Raw genomic sequence first — 11,996 nt, 5'->3', positions numbered from 1 at the left:
TTGGACAATTACTGCAGCTACTGCAGCATGTTATCCTATTACTGCTAAATACAAAAGTTACTGAGCTTTTCCTTACAAAATGTCATGTCAAACAAGACCTGGATTACAGCTAAAATTTTTTAATCTTCAGAGTAGAGAAGTATAGCATTCTTGTAATAGGATGTGAGCAGTGATACTCTATTGTCAATGACAATGACAATGCTACAGCTTTTTAGTTAACTCTGGTACTAGCTGCATTTTCTATCTGATATTTAGTTTAAACTTCTAGGAATTAATAACATATTTTTATGTTATCATATATATCATATATATTATAACATATTTCTATGACATCATATCTTAAACAGTGTTCATGATCAAGGTGTATATATTGTTTAAGACGGGGATACAAAGTCATTTGTAACCTGTTTTCTTGTCTTATTTAATGTTTCACAAAAACCTCCTTATCTAAGGTAAAAATGACCAGTACTACAAGTACTGCTGGTCTTACTAGAGGTTCTGTATTTACTCTGAACCATGCATAGTGTCCTCTAATGAAAGTTTCAGTACTGGAAGGCAAGAATTTCAGAGCCTGTCAAAGTCAACAGAAAACCAAGACATGATTGGACAAAGATCAGCAGGTCTTTGCAGCAAAAAAATTAACCTATAACATACTGGCTAAATTTGAAATTTTATATTTTTGTGCTCTCTAATTATATGTTCTGCTAGGTAACAATTAGAGACAGTGGGACAAATTCTATCATCTGTTTTTGATAACATCTCTCAAGTGTTTACCAGATCAAATTAAAATCTGCCACATGCAGATATATCTTCTGAGCTATCAAATAATAAGACATAGCTATATGGGGAAAAAAGATAATGGAGAAGATTTATGCATTTTACTGCTTTCTACAAAGTATAAAATTTCATGAGGATCTGTTATTAGATAGATGTAGTTGTTTTTTTTAGATTTTGGAAAAAACAAAATAAATGGCACCAAATAAGAGACACTCACCTTCATTTTTGTCTTATTTTCATTCCTTCTCTTTTTTTTTTTTTCTTCTCTGAAAAATTCAGTGAAAGACAGATATTTTTAAGCTTATCCAAAGACCTTTATTATCAATTATGTTATTTGGGAAGAAGAACATTTCAACATTAGAATGTTTGATAACACCCTGAAACAAGCAGAACATATGTAAGGATCACTGAAAAACGGTAGAGTATATTGCCACCCAAAGGCTCTGTTTAATACGTTGCTTTTGTAGTATGGTGAAAGAGGGATTTAGTTAGTTATTTCTTGGTTGTTAGTTAACATGACTGATTTGCCAGCATCAGTAATTTAACGAAAGATTTTGTGACCTTTGCTTTTAATTATGAAGTGGGTTTGTGACTCTTTTGGAATAAATAATTTTTAAATTATTAAAATCCACTTTCATATTTATTCTTTACTTTTGTCAGCTAGTGTTTTTAATTAAGGTGCTATCTGCTTGGATTTAATAATAGTCTTTTCATATTATATAGCTTTCTCTTTTCACCAAGAAGAGAGCATAAATTGGTAGCCTCTTGAGTAGAATTGGTGGTGTCCATTTGAAAATAGGAATGTGTCTCTAAGCTCTCTCTCATTTGTACATAGTGATTGATCTGCATCCTATGCGATAACTTACAAACAATTCACCTCCTTATTTTTAATGGGTGTTTTCATGTCCACAACATATGCATGTCTCATTTACCTAAGTGTGACATATGGCTTTCCAGAATGCTCATTTTGCCTGGAAACTTAGGTGTTGTAGACAGATTTGCAAACCCTGCTCCACTCTCTTTTCTGCTGTGTCATTGAGTGATTGTGTGCTGCATAACTTGACAACCTCTTCTATCAGCTCATCAGCATAAACTGCAACATGCATAATAATTACAGCTTCATTTCAGGAAATACATGAGAAGGGGACAGAAATGTCTCAAACTGTCTAACTTCTTCTTCTACCACATCTGTTCTACTTAGTACTTGGACAGAGTGGGAATGCCTTATAAAAAAATAATGCACTTTTAAAACTGGACTAATCTTTTAGCTGTCACACTGCTCATTCAATGTTATTCTATAATGTGTATTTCTGAAAATTTATTTATAAAATATGATATTTTAATAATAAATTATGAAAATCATTGTGATCACGGTACCATACACAAAGTTCTGTCATCCACCAAGGCTTGAATCATACAAATACAATATAAAAAGTTCTGTGTCAATATTCTGTGTCCAATTTAGCATTATTTTGAGGGCCATAATTAATATAAAGATGCCTGTCATAAATAATTTGCAGATTTTTGAAATGTGCAAAAATAATTTGATATGTTATAAACAGATCACTAAAGACATATATATAAGTGGTTAAAAGTCATAATAATTTTATTTGCTTTCTGATATATATAAAAATTGATTTCTTAAAGTGTGTCTAGCAAGTTTAGTAACTTTTTTTGTTAATATGGCTTTAAGCTAAATTCTCCCCTTTCATGGATTTGTATATGTATAGATTTTATTATTGCTATTTTATTGGTGATCATTACAACATACTTTCAGTGTATTCCAGGAAACCATTTTTTGTCATTAGACTTCATTTTTCATCATTAGACTTCATTTTTCACTTTAAATGTAATGTAGGTAGACATGCAAATACATCATATGCACCATATAATTTGTGTTATACTACACATTATTTTAAAATTGATGGAAAAATTACTTATAATTCAGTTTTCTGATAAGCATCAGGAAATTCTGAAGTAAACATAACATATGGTCGTTCTTATTTTTTCTACTTAAACCTTCAAATTCAATTTCCTTTTTTTAAAGCAAAAGATCAAAGATGTCTTGCAGAAGCAGGAACAAGCAAGTTGTAATTCATGCCCATAAACTAGTATATGCAAATGCTCCTCAGAAATTTTCAGAGCCTAAAACTCTGGCAGAGAGATTCTTAACATACTTGAAATTAGAGCCCTCTAGAACTACAGGGGAAACTATCTTTCTCACAATAAAGCTGCAGAAAGAAAAGCTGACATTGCAATAGACTTGTCAGAGCTATTTTATAACAGGTGATCTGTTTTCCATCTGATGAGAAAGCAAACATCAAGGACACTGTCCTACTTGGCATTTTTGTTGAAGGTTTCAGAGGAAAAAACACTTTTAAAGAATAGCAAGTTTCTTTTTGAGATTTTGATTTAGACTGAACAACAAAAATGTTAGATGTTACAGTGAGTCAGATGATGAAAAACTGTCTTCCTTAGATTTAGTTTTGTGTGAGTCCCCTGGTAGAAACATAAGCATTGTTGTATTTTTCAGAGACAAAAAGAAAAAAAAAAAAAGTGGTAATGTATAACACCTAATGGAATATTTAAAATGTATTGATATGTTATAACAAAGAAGTGATGAACAGCAATGTGAGTCTTGTACAGATATCTAAATCACATAATTGTTGACCAAATTTTTACTTCCTTAAATTCATGTAAGCAATCATAGTAGAATCAAACTCCTGCCTCTGGTTTATTTTTTTTGTTGTTGTTGTTGTTGTTTTTGTTTTGTTTTTTTTTTTGGTTTTGTTTGTTTTTTTTTTTTTTGGGGGGGGGGTGGGTTTTTTTTTTTTTTTTTTTGGGGTTTTTTTTGGGGGTTTTTTTGTTGTTGTTGTTGTTGTTGTTTGGTTTGGTTTTGGTTTTTTTTTTTGTTTGTTTGTTTTTTTGTTTTTTGTTTTTTTTGATGGGGGGAAGGGTCACTATTTCACTATTTCATGCCAGGAACATGCATCAGGACTTTGGGTCCTGCATGAGGGTGTCATATTTTGTTTTTCAAATGTTGCTGAGTTGAAAGCATGCAAATAAGATCTCTGAATTGTAAAATGGACAATATGGTATCTGAGAAACTGACTGATAGTCTTCAGAACCAAAAAAAAATTTACGGGGTAATATTCAATTGAAAAAGAACTGCTTTTCTATCTCTTGTTGAATATATATAGGTATATAGTATAGTTTTTCTGATTATTGTCTGAGAAACTCAAAATACATCTATGTATGTCTGCATATATATGTAAATGTATGTGTATGGTTGGATGTGTACAGTCATAATTTTAAATCTGGAGACAAGCTTTATTTTCCAGTGGTCACAAAGGTTCTTTGAACATATTTTTCTTGGTTTCCTTTTTTCTGACAATCAAAAATTTAGAGCACATTAAGGTTTTGGTGCACTTGAGGATTGAGAGGAGGATGTCCTGGGGTAATTTGTTACAATGATGGCATAAGGTTACTTGTAATAACTGTACAGTGTGATTTTTTAAAAAAAAATTTAGCCATTGTTGGCAGAGACTGTGTAATAAAGCCTGTGGATACCTCTGATCCTTTTGGCTATTTTTTGATCTTGAAGGTAAATATATTACTTAAATTGTCCCAGATTTTCTCTAAGTCTTCATTCTAGACATATACCTACATAAAAAAATTCATTATGCCCAGAAACCAGACCAAATTTTCTTTTTTTCATTCAATATTCTTATATCTTAACTAATTATGCAATAAGCCCCAGTATCTTTCTAGTTGATGGGTTTATCATCAAATGGAAAAATATTTCGCCAAATGACTTGAATCAGTAAAATATGTTGATTTAATCTCATCACATTTGATATTTTATTACATTTAAACAACATTTAATTCCTTCTTGAGTTATAGAATCAAAGTATATGCAATTTTCATTCTAAGAGAGCAAGGATTTTGGAGTCAGTAATAATGGAGCTGTAAATTAGACTAATGGCAATAATTGTTTTCTTTTGATTCACTGATATAATTTTAATCAGCCCAGGAATAAACTTTCAGCTCTTATACAGAGTGTGCTGTAAGAGGATTTTTTATGTGAAAGGTGTGCCTGTCTTCTTTCCTAGGAATATCAAGTCAAAAAATCTGGAATGTCATTCAGAAGCAAATTTTATAGCTGAGATCAATATTTTTAATTCACTTTTTTATTGCAGAAGAACATCAAGTAATTCATTAACAACTTTCAGACTTTGAAATATGTGTTGATCAGGCATAACTTAAACCCTTCACAAGTCATTGTAATGACTAGCTATCATGCTTGTAGGGGGTTTAGATCAAATACCTCAGATCTTTTGTATTATTCTGTAGTAGAATTAATCAGAAAATTAACATTCTGGTAAATTCTCATGCTCCAGAACAGGAAATAATTAAGCACCTTCTTACTTTGTCAGTGTGATGGTTTGTGAAGAGCTTTAGTGGCACTTTCCTGTTCTGCTCTTCACTGAGAGCAGCATTCTCTTCTTCAAAGCACTAAAAACTATTGCCAAATTGGTCGACCTTAAAATCATAAGGCACTCACACAGTCCCCTCAGATTAAAAAGAGTCCTCTTGATTTAAACAGATTTATAGTTCTTTGTCTACTCCCTCAACATGCATGTTAAAAAATGTCCCCTCAAATTTCAGCAAAGGCTCACTCAAATGTGATCAAATTCATTGCAATTGGACTACCACAAATTTATGGATTAAGAGATGCACTCTTATGGATTAACAGATGCACTCTTTTGTTGTTTTCACACAAATACTTATGAAATATTTGAAAGCACTTGATGAAATGCTCTCTCTAGGATGAAGTTAAAGACAACTTTTGATCCTCTAATTCAATAAGGAAATATGAGTAATTTTTTTCATGGTAGTTTTAATGGTTTGATACCAGATAAGTACGTCCAATACCCTTCACCACTCTCATTCTTTGTACAGTGATATGATTAAGCAGTGTTGTTACTCAATTATATGCTTAAGGTGCTTTAATTAAGCTTTTTTTAAAAAATGGTCCTTAAATACATAATAAGATTTTGCAAGCATGTAGTCCTATGTTTTGTCTAAGCCTCTGTTCTCCCACTGTGTTTTTTTTTTTTTATTTCTAAAGATAGTCAATAGTGCTGAATAGTCATCTCCTGGTGCTCAGTACTTAACATGATTTTAACCAAGGAAAATCTGTACATCAAAGGGTTACAATATGAGACAGTGTAATATTATACAGAATAATCAGGAGTTTATTTTACAGAAGAGCCCTAAATATGTCATTAGGCATGTAAGAGATTTTCAAAAGCACCTAAGCAGATTATGTATCTAACTCCCATTGACTTCAAGATAGCCAGATGTCTTTGGGAGCTGTGAAACTGAAAATAAGATAAGACAGATGATGTTTGAATTACTAGAGTAGAGTGACACCTCTAATATTATATCTAAAAGCTGATGCGTTTGCCTGGTGGGGAATGAAAGTTGTTTGGGCAGAAGTGAAAGATCTGCGGAAAGATGGAATAATTTAAATGATTACTAATGAGATCTGTGCATGTAAGGTATGAATCAAATTCCTAATGCTATTATAAATAATCCATGAATACCATGGCAATTGCACAAAGTCAGATACAGCGCTCCAAGACTTTCACTTTAATCCAGTGTAATTTACTTCATGAAATTTTATAAGCAATGACAGTAGAGAAAATTAAATGAAAAACAGAAATGAAAGCTTATCACAAGTAACACATGATGGCTTTTTCATCTTGTTGTAGTGACACTAGCTTAAAACTAAGGACAACATGCTAACACAGAAGGGGCTTGGTAAATTTTAGTAAACACTATTTTATGGTCTCCCAATTTGCCTTGCTGTAGAAATCACATAAGTAGCTTCTAATTAAAACAGGTCTAGCAGACAGAATTTTTTGGTGTTTTTTTCAGTGTAATTCACAAAATTGTGCTCTTAGTTCCAAAACAGTGTCTAGATGAGACCATGTTCAAATACTTTCCTTTGCTTAAAAACATTCTTCAATGCCAGCTAGGGGAAAAAAAATTTAAATATTCCTGTCTTCAACATCTGAGTTCTACCCATTTCAACAGTATGTCAGACACCGGAGAATTTCCCACTGTGGGTTTTTATTTGACTGTAAACCTACTCACTGCTATTGATATAATCAATAGAATCTAAAATCACAGTATCATTTGAAAAAAAAACAAACCAAACCAAAACAAAAACAACTAAGTGAAAGCCTAAGGTTTAAAAATTCAAGATAAAAGATCATTGACATGACAACCTCACATCCTACAATAACTGTCACCTTCTTCTCCTTACCAGTGGACGCAATTCCGTAAGTTTGTTTCTGAGGAAATTTTTCTCTCATTGTCGAGGACCGTACTTATGTGACATTCATAAATAAGAGATTTCTCTGTGTTTTATCACCAAAGAAGATAAATCTAATTGAATACTGATCATTGAATACTAATACAATGATTTTCCTATTACATCACTATTGTTTTAAAACAGGCAAACAAAACTGTATGAATAGGGTCAAGGTTTTAATGGTAAAATATTCAGCCAATGTGATACATGAAACAACTCTATCTTCTTTCTGACAGATATATCTGCTATTCTTGTAAAATTAATTAAATGAACACTTAGAACACAGAAACAAATGAGAAATTGTATAAGTGCAGATTTTTTCTGACAGAAATTGGCTTGAAACCACAGTCTTTTCACTATAGTAGGTCTCCTTTGAGACCTACTAAGAAAGCTACAAAAATGTGGCCTTGAAATAAGACATGGAAAACAGAAATTCATCCCCACTTACCCCACAAACATGCTTACATCCATGTTTCTAATGGGCACATCACTGATGAATTTCCCCTGACTTCCAGGTTACTGATGTTTTGTGAATACCTGGGGATACACAGCAGGCTGGAGGTACTCATGTTCCTCTAAATTCTTTTGTGACATATTTTTTGATAGAGAGTCTATGAGTTCTCTACTTAAGGAAAGTGCCCTACCTTCAGACTGAAGGATAATATATACTTTTTTATTTTTCCTTTAAACAGGTCATTTTGCAGATAAATCAATAAGGTTTTAATTAGAATATCTTTCTAGCAAACAGGATCCTTGTTTCATGCTGCCATTATTTTCTTCAAATAATATCTAGCTGTGGAGTCTAGACAGAAACTCTTTTGACAAAGATCCTTAAAGTAAAGGGAAGTTTCATACAGCTGTCATGCGAAAAATCTGTCATTGCTCCAGCTCTTCTTTCACAAGACTTCCCCACCCATAGTTCCACACATCTCTAGAAGCAATAGGAATCTGGTCTTTCGTCTGGGATTTTGCTGGATCTTACTGGGCTACAAAAATCTGGAAATCTTGCACAAGTGGCCATCTGCACAGTTCAATGAGTGATGAGTGATTAGGAATGATATATCATGCTTTTGAACAGAATCTGTAAATTTAGTGTGTTTGAGTACAATAGAACAGAGTTCTGGTCACGCTCTGTAGTCATGCAAATAATTTCCTTTGTGGAAAAAAGACAGAGTAGACTAACATACAGTATAAATGTGCAGAACACTGGAATTAGCTCAGTTGGTTAAAAGATGGTGCTAATAGCACCCAGGTTGTGAGTTTGATCCCTGTATGAGCTGTTCATTTAAGAGCTGGGCTGGATGATCCTTGTGGTTCCTTACCAACTCAGAATATTCTGTGTCTCTGTACAGATGTGTTTCATCTTTGATCTACTAAAAGTGTTCTTTGTATAACTTATATAACCTTTTTTTGCCTGTTTTTCTGTACTAAGGGTTCTCCCACCTCCATTCTCAGTAGTAAGAGAATTTATTTGAGAGAAAATGTTTCGCAAAATTTTTATATTCTTCACTCTCTCAAAGAGCCAAAAAGTATGCACATATTCTTCAAGATTGCCAGCTTGGAGCATTTTATAAATTGCTAGTTTCTCCTTCTTCCTCTTTCTCAGAACCTAACCAGATAGGACTTTTTAACAGTTTCTTTGTTTATTTTATTTGAAACTGTTTTGAAATCTGTTCTATCCTTAAAATTATGTGTTGGTAGATATATGATCACACTTCTTTGCATATTTTTTGTCTTTTATATTCTGGCTAATTACCTATCTGGAGCAGGGAGTTACATGACCAAACAAATGTGCTTTCATACTTAATTGTACTCCCTCTGGGAGGAATACAGTTGAATAGCTCTTTAACACTTTAGAGATCAGACACTGTTTTCCAAACAAAAATTTAGCCAGTAAAGACAGGAATGAAAAAAAAATCTATAAGATTTTCTTTACACTTAATTAACCATGCACAAGTTTTTGGTTAGATTTGTTCTATTTTCTTTATTTCATCTTAGGAAAATCAATAGTGGTGCAAGATGAAAAGCTTCTCACTGATGAATTTTTATTTTTGCTCCTGCCTTCCACTTGTCTGTATAAATATGATCACATTTTTCATTATTCAATTCGAATTAGCTCTCTGATGCAACAATTAATAGTCAATTTAAATATAAATATCATGCTATCTCCAGTTCTGGCCAGAATCATTGATTTAATTTCCTAATGACAGAAGAATTAAGTGATAGGCCCTAAGTAGGAATGCAAGCAATCATGTGAAACCATGTGCCAAATTGATATTTTAGCAACTCTGATAACTTATTAGGATGATGGCCATGAGATGTCACAGAGCTGAATGATAACTCTTCAGTCTGCTTCTTTCCTACTTCTTATTTAAAATAATTTTTCTGTTGCAAAATTCATTGGCAATTGTGTTGACAGTTAGTCATCTTTAGTAGTGTTTAAATTAAGAAGCTTACAGTGTTACTAAATGTGAAAAAGTAAAGCAAATAACTTTGCCCAATAAACAAGCAGATAAAGGAGGCTGGAATCCCTTTCACATAGGGCCAAACAAAGTCTGACACATCATTAAAGTTCATTTCATGGCAGGATACAGCTCTTAAGCACTGCAGAGTTCTATAAATGGAGAATTTCACAAAAGAGAGGTAAATTGGAAAACTGTGTATAGAATTGCAAGCCTAAAAGCATAGATGTCAATAGTAGCAGAACAAAAATATCTCAAGGCCGAAATAAACCTCTGGCTGCTGTGAGGATTTTAGGGAAGAAGTCAGAAACACAGAGTAGTGATGAATCTTCACATCTTATATAGTTTTCAGGTGACTGAAAAGGGTCAATAAGATTTTAATAAAAAACCCAATATGATTCATGCCTGTAGGCTAGATTTTATGCTTTCAACTGAACAGAGAAATTCTTTACAGGAATTAATGGCTAGGCAGTGTAATTATCCCCCATTATTCTCAGCAGCATATTTATCCCTTATTTAAGAATATATATATATATATATATATATATATATATATCTTACCTACTTCTGATAAAATGTCACTGATCCAATCATAACAGAAGGATTTTTTTTTCTGCCATCCTTGTAGTACTCAAAACGTTGACAAAACTGTAGAGGTTTCAGCTAGTGATATCCTTGCATATACTTTATCAAACTGCCATACTCTAGATTCTGTTCCAGATAGCTACTATAGAGCTGGGTTTCTTTTTCTATTCTTTGTGCTTACACAAAGAATGCAGGCTTTTAAGATTGTGTTGAATATCAAACAAGCTAGGAATGTCCCCTGAGAGCAATGGTGCAGCTGTATTCCAACCTTAGAATCTTGAAACAGATTATGTATACAGAGGAGAAAGCTCTGTCTAAAATACAGGCAGTGTAATTCCTAGCAATACTAAGAATCAGGAGCAGTAGTGGTCTGAAAAGGATTTGTCAAGCAGTGCATGAAAACAATATATCTTGCAAAACTACTCTACTGTTCTTCTCCTGCATTCTATGGTTGCTAGTGATTTTCCATGCTTCCTGATGGAACAGGTTTTGCACAAACAAATGTCTTTGAAAGTTAAGGAAGATTATGTGTTTTGAAAATTACACTCCCAGGTACAGAAACAAAGTGGATACTGTAGAAATGATGATGTGTAACTTCTCTGAAGCATTTCCCAGAACTCATTTACAGGTTTGCAACAAGCTTTGTGTAAGGGGACCACACACATTGCTTCTCCTACAAAAAGAAGCCAGGGATTGGATTGTAAGGATGAGCAACTCACTAAGGTATGGTGGCTCAATGCATATTCCAAAAGCTTCATCCCCACCCCCACTTCGAAGCCTACAAAGCTAAACAAATGAAGTAAAGAAATCTTATATTCTCTGACACTGTATCTCTGGGCAGATATGACATCTTAACAGGTGAGCAAAACAATTAACCTCCAAATTAATGGTTAGAGTACTTTAAATACTAAAAGTAATAAAGTATACCAGTTATAAAGATTATTCTTTCAGACACATTTTCAGAGATTAAAAAATACAAATGAGGCTGCAAACTCCTGAGTTAAAAAGACACTTGTAAAACTCACTCCTATGTGAGTTAAAAAGACACTTGACTAGTAAAAGAGATAGCCAATGTATCCAAAATAACTGAAACTATTTGTGACATTAATTCTTCCCTCAGATACTGTAATGATTGCATAAAAATTTTCTATGAGAAGTAGAAAACTAAAATTTTTAAAGAAATTATCCCTAGAATTTATCATGAGTGTGGTAATTCTAAATAAACAGAATAATTCAAAATGTGAATAAAGAACATGAGTCTTAACTTTACTAAAAGGTCAAATTCTGTCTGCAGATACATGAACTTTGAAGGAATGTTCATGGGCAGAGTTTAAGCCCTGATGTTAGTGGCACAAATTTAGCAAATACATTACTGAAACTATGGCTGTTTAAAGACATTTCAGAATCATGTGTGTTAGCTGTGCTGCATGGGGAATAGGTCTTTGTGAGAGAGCTCTGGAGAACAAAAAGTAATTCACTGTAGGAGGTAACGAAAGTCCTGAGGATTTCTGACTGTTTATGGTGACATTATTGAAATGGTTATCAGCTATAGCTATACATATATATTATGTAACTATAATATTTATTAACATATAGCTTACTATTATATTTATGAAAATAATTTGAGTGTGGAATTATAGAGACAGTTCTGATATTTTGACTATTTAGTATTTCTTTAAATCTATAATTTTTGGTTGTATATTGTATTGCCAGGCTTCAGTATTGTGGACTGAATATATCTATACTTGGTATAAAAGTGATATGTATTATTATTATTATTAGAGGAAAAT

Source organism: Pyrgilauda ruficollis, unplaced genomic scaffold, assembly GCF_017590135.1.
Source record: "Pyrgilauda ruficollis isolate IOZ18807 unplaced genomic scaffold, ASM1759013v1 scaffold99, whole genome shotgun sequence".
Lineage (NCBI taxonomy): Eukaryota > Metazoa > Chordata > Aves > Passeriformes > Passeridae > Pyrgilauda > Pyrgilauda ruficollis.
Note: the sequence above shows the minus strand (reverse complement) of the source record.